The following is a 6,000-nucleotide window of genomic DNA, read 5'->3' as shown; positions in this document are numbered from 1 at the left end:
CTGAACCCATGTAAATTCTGCCCTCACATCAGTTCCTCTTCCTCAGTCTCCACATCGGTTCTGACCCCCTCCGTACTCACACTCAGCTCCTTCTGCAGCTCCTGAAGTTCTTCATCTTTTTTCTCAGGCCTGGGCGTACAGCAGGGTCCCCTTCTTCTCCTTCCCAGACCTGCAGGGAGTGGTTCACAGCTGCAAGGGTTTGCTGCCAAAGTTTCCAAGAAAGTTAGATGACTGAATTGGTGAAGTACTGATCTAAGCACCTGGAACCAGAGTTTGCTGGAGTGCACTACACCAGCTTTTGACAGCAGTAGCCTCTTCTGCAGGGGCAAAGATAATAGTTTCTTCATTTCCATTTATTTAACTAGTGTCAAAGCTGAGAAAATGACTGGGAGTTGGAAAAGCAGGAGAGCTTGTTTTCCTCTTCCAATCTATGAATAAAACTAGGTGAGAGAGTGTGAGTTCTGTTTGTTCTAAAATCTTGAAGGACATAGTAACCAGACACAGTCTGTTCAATTTACTAACTACACATAATATTTCCTTTGTTTAACAATTCAGTTTGTTTAAAATGCAAAATGTGTCTTATTAAACTTACTCTTTTCTTCTTATGTATCCAGTACATTTAAGGTAATTTTATTTAACTAGTAAAAACAATTTTAAAATGCTGTTTAAGTGCATTTTTAATTGAATTCAAATTTTCCTCCAAATGCAGCTTGACACAAATCACATAAAAAATAATAAACATATCATTCACCATTTTCTAACATAACACAAAAATGTAAAAATTAAGAATCTGAACAGGTATCTGTTGAGATATAGAATTGCTTAAACATGTATAGAAAGAGTGCATCCCCCAGGTTAGCAATAAGAAGTACCAAACTTAGTGTAAAGTCTATATTTAGTTGCAAATCAATATTGTAATGGTTACCAAATAATGATAATAAACCTTTTTTTAAAGGAAAATAACTAAAAAGTAAAAATGCAAAACAAGAATAAAATTGATTGTTTAAATCAAGGTTTTCCTGCTTGCTGATTTCAGCCATGAATAAAATCCGTGATTTAAATTATTTTGATTTAGATCAATCTACCCTAGCTTGATTCGTCAAAGTCAATATTGATGTGACGTGTATTTGTGAATACAATTGCCGCAGAGAGAAATTTCTTCTTCATCTATTCCCAATTCCAGTACTCACTTCACAGAAAAGTACCACAAAAAAGACCACTTCCAAATAGTTATGATGGATGAGCGTTGAGCTAGTGCTGACCTGAGTCCTGGATTTATTTCTTTTTATGGCTTCTCACATGGGAAGTGAGTCCAATCCTGGATTTGCATATGCAGTTGCATGTCTTGCAAGTGTTGTCATTGGGGAGAGGGTTTGAAGCCTTATGATGTGCTCCCTTCTCCTGCAAAGACCTCACATGACATTCCTCAAAAGTGGACAGGGCCTCATGGCACAGACCTCTCCAGCTGGGTCTGTCCAATGCAACAGTTCCCAGGTTGTAATGTCTATTTTGCATGCTTTGAGGTTGGCCTTCAAGGTGTCTTTATATCTGAGGATGGGTCGACCCTTAGAGCGGGTTCCCGTATTCAGCTGGTTGTACAGCATTGCTTTCAAAGTATACAGCCCATGTATAGGCTGTACAACTCCATGCAGCCCACGTGTCTGACCCAGCAAATTTGAGCCCTGATTAGCATGCTTTCAATGCCAGGGATTTGGCACCTCTCAAGGACTTCAGTGTCGGGGATCCTGTCCTGCTACTTGATGTTGCAGATGGATCATAGGCAGCAAAGGTGGAAGCTCTCCAGCAATTTGATGTGGTATTGGTAGAGTGACCGTGTCTCGCAGCAGTAGAGGAGTGAGGTAAGTACAACAGTGCAGTAGATGTTTATTTTGATTTTGAGGTAGACTTCATGCTCCCTTCAGAGCCTGTGCGTGAGCCTGCCAAATGCCAAGCTGGCCTTCGCCAGGAGCTGTGTGATATTATCCAACATGGCATTGCTGGAAAGTATGCTACCCAGCTACCTGAATTTCCTAACTGAGTTGAGCAATATGTTATCAGTTGTGATGCTGGGATCATGGTTCTTGCGATGCTGGTGGTCTGGCACTAGCTGGTACATGACCTCTGTCTTTTTCAAGCTGATTATGAAACCAGAACATTTCGAGGCATAGGCAAAGCAATCCACGATAAGCTGAATGTCCTTGAGTATGTGTGTGTAATGAAGACACAGTCGTCAGCAAACAGCTTTCTAAATAACTGTTCAGTTACCTCAGTGTGGGCCCTGAGTCACTGTAGATTAAATAGATCCCCCATCCAATCTGAACTGGATGTGTACGCCTCTGGAATGTGAACAAGACCATGGCCGAAAAGACAATGGGAAAGAGTCACATTATGCATCCTTGTTTGGTACTATTGGTAAAAGGGAAGGCTTCTGATGAGTCACCATGCTCCACCACCGTGGCATCATGCCATCGTGAAATGAGCAGATGTCAGTAATCATCTTCTCTGGGCAACCAACTTTACTGATGCTAATTCCAGCAAAGGTTCAAAAAACGGAAATCTGTAGGAACATGTACATAATCAATTCCATAAGAGTACTATGATTAGTTGTTATACTAATATCATTGTACAAACATTCTTTAAAGATACACCTTTCTCCTCTTTACTCTTACAGCAATAATTACCAGGTACTAGTCCTGCCCTGAGACGATACCGCACAGTATACAGAACAATCCCCAGGGGATCCAAATATCACTAAACTCAGAGCTGCTGTTGATACCTTTTTCAGCTCTCACACAGATTTCTTGATCACTATGAGCCTTGGCATTCATTGGGTAGAATCTCCAAAGGACAGCTCATTTCTCCAAACACAGCTACCTTTTAGGCTATTCAAAATTGAAACAGACACAAAATAAAGTGAAATTATCATCATGGTGACATTAGCACAAATCTGGCAAAACAACCAGAACTTCACAGACTCAAGCACTGGGGGCATACACAACAAAAACAAAAAGAATTCAGCTACTACGCACGCTTCACTGCAAACTCTAAATACCACTATAGAACTAAACAATCAAAAACCTGGCTGTGATGAAAATGGCAATTTCCTGCCATATCCGTGGGAGACCCTCTTGAATTAAATTTAAGAATCTTTGAGGTTCATTATCTGAAATGAGTGGGTTATGTATAAGACTACAGTTTTGTCACGGAAGTTGCATAAATCACGGAATCTGTGACTTCCAAAGACCTCCGTGACTTCAGCCCTGGCAGATGGGAGCTGCAGGGTCCTGCCGCCTCCTGCAGCGGCAGGGAGCTGTGAGGTACTCCCGCACAGGGCTGTCCCTAGCTATTCTGGGGCCCTACATACACACCCCCATGGGGGGGGGAGGGAACCCAGGCCTCCTATGGGGGGGAGGGGCTGGCCTGGGGGGCAGGGGGGAACCACCCCCCAGCACTCACTGGCGGCACAGCTGGGGCCAGGTCACTGCACTCCCGTGAACACAGGCCCGGCCCTGCTGCAGAGCTCAGGGGAGTGGGGGCAGAAAGAGATGGGGCTGGGGCGGGGAAGAGGCGGGGTGGAGCAGGGGGTAGGGGCCAGGGGCCCTGGGCAAGAGCTGGAGCAGGGGCTGGAGCAGCACCTAGCTGCGCAGGGCACCAGGAAATTTGGTGCCCCAAATTTCCTGGTGCCCTGTGCAGCTGCGTCCTTTGCGTATGGGTAAGGACGGCCATGCCCCTGCTGCCTGAGGCAGCAGGCCCCCAAGCTCTCAGCCACCATGGGCAGCAGAGGTACCCCACACTCCCACCTGCTGCAGGTGGAGGGGGTACCGTGCAGCTCCTGGCTGCTGTGGGAGATGGGGACCCCTGGTAGCTCCCCAGCTTCCACCATGGTGGGACAGGGGACCCCTGGAAGCTCCCCGGTTGCTGCTGCTGCGGTGGGGCAGGGGGACCCCCGGCAACTCCCTGTCTGCAGCCACGGTGGGGCAGGGGACCCCAGCAGCTCCCTGCCACTGTGATGGGGCAGGGGGACCCTGCAGCTCCCCTCTGCCAGTGGTGGCAGGGGGACCCTGGAGCTCCCAGTAACCCCGCAGCTGCCCCAGTCCCTTCCCATTTTATCATGGATATTTTTAGTTAAAGTCAGGGACAGGTCACGGGCTTCAGTGAATTTTTCTTTCATGCCTGTGACCTGTCCGTGACTTTTCCTAAAAATATCCATGACAAAATCTTAGCCTTAGTTATGTATAATTGTGGGCTGGGATTGTATGTAACCTCTCCAGCAGAGAGATGAGACAAACGTGAGACCTAGGGGGTTTCAATAGACTATATTGAACAATGTGCCAGACAAGAACAGACTTTTGGAACAAAAAATGTTAAGTAGTTTTCCTGGGAAATATCTTGGGGCAGTGCATGCAAATGCCCTCCCCTGGTTATGCAAAACCCCAGCCTGAAGAGTGGGCCTTTCTCTGCTGATCATGTGTTACATGAGGCCAAGATCAAAGGCCCAAGCTGTATAAAGGAGGGACTGAACTATTCATGGTGGTTCTGGTTCTGAATCTGAGACAGTTATGACCTTGTAACCACAGGGGAAACCCCCTTGTGTGTTTTGAAGGACTGACGCCTATCAGAGTCCGAGGTTGGAGTTGGGATGATCTCTGGTAAGTTTTTTAGCATGCCTGTAGGTTCCCTGATTGTTTAAGTATATGTTCTCTGTAATGGTTTCCCCGTAAAAATAAATGTGCTTGTTCATAAGGAGCTGTGTGATAATTTATAATCCTGGCAATTATGCTGTTCAAAGTCTCTGGAGAGAAAGTGAAGTGCAGATGCTGGCCATTTAGGCTGTCTGTCTTGCTGGGGATATTACAGCATACAGGGAATTGTACAGCATAGAAAATCCCAGGTACGAGGGAGAGAGGTGCAGTCTCTGTCCAAGAGAGGGTAATGGCTGAGAAGCCGGAAGCTTAGAGCAAGTGATATCAAGGGATTATGGAAGGAGAATAAGGGTGCAGTTGCCCTGAACTGCAAAACCAGCTACGAGGCACTTCAGTTGAGGGTGGGGAAGGGGAGGGGAAATGAGTGTTGTAACTAAAGCTAGAGTAGGAAAAATGACATGAAATCAAACACTAAATTTTAGACAGTGAGGTAAGTGTGGTGTGTGTGGGGGAAGCTACAATAAAATAATTCACTGTAACAAGGTACACGCTAAACCACCAAACAGCAGCACATTTCTGGTTCTGCAGTATGAGCACTGTGCGCAAATGGAAGCCCATCTGTGAGGAGTCAAGGGGTCAGGGGCCTGGCTGGAGAGGGCCAGCCAGTGTTGAGAGGCTGAATGGGGGCGGAACAAATTGGAGCCAGACACAGTTTGAGGAGGTGGCTTACCAGGCTGGTGGGTGGTTCAGACTGTTGAGGGGGACAAAAGTCACATCTGAGGTGGAGGAGCTGGCTGGAGTGTGGGCAATGGATCTGCCTGAGTGGTGGATGGCTGGCATTGGGGCAAGGGGCCCAGGTGAGGAGGAACAGGATGGAGTGCCAGTAAGGGTCACGCACGTACGGTGTGGGGTGGCTGGATCAGCAATCCAAGATATTCAGGTAGGGGTGCTGGCCAAAGTTGAGGTGAAGACCCTGCTTGGGGATGGGGGACCTGACTGTGTTTATACTTTGACCTACACAAGAAAGTGTGGGACCCTCTACTAAGCTATTGTCTGTAATATGTGTATGCAGCAGCAGAGGGTGCAAGAGAGCAAGAAATATTTTTTAAACAGCTAATCCTTTCATGGGTTGTGAAAGGAGGATTAGTAGGGAATGGTGGTGGTGGTGCTATAAATTGCTGGGGATAGCTGAGAAGTAGACTGTAAAGATCCATGAGGCTAGAATCTAGGTTTGCAGAGCTTGGGTCAGCTGACATTCCCACATTGCCAGCAGCAGACTGTGAAGAGCCACATCCAAGGAGATTATGTGCCACAGTAAGTACCGCCCAAAGGGACTAGAGCAACAGCACCCTGTGGT

Source organism: Chelonia mydas, chromosome 2, assembly GCF_015237465.2.
Source record: "Chelonia mydas isolate rCheMyd1 chromosome 2, rCheMyd1.pri.v2, whole genome shotgun sequence".
NCBI lineage: Eukaryota > Metazoa > Chordata > Testudines > Cheloniidae > Chelonia > Chelonia mydas.
The sequence above is the reverse complement of the archived record's forward strand: the minus strand, read 5'-3'. Positions refer to the sequence as shown.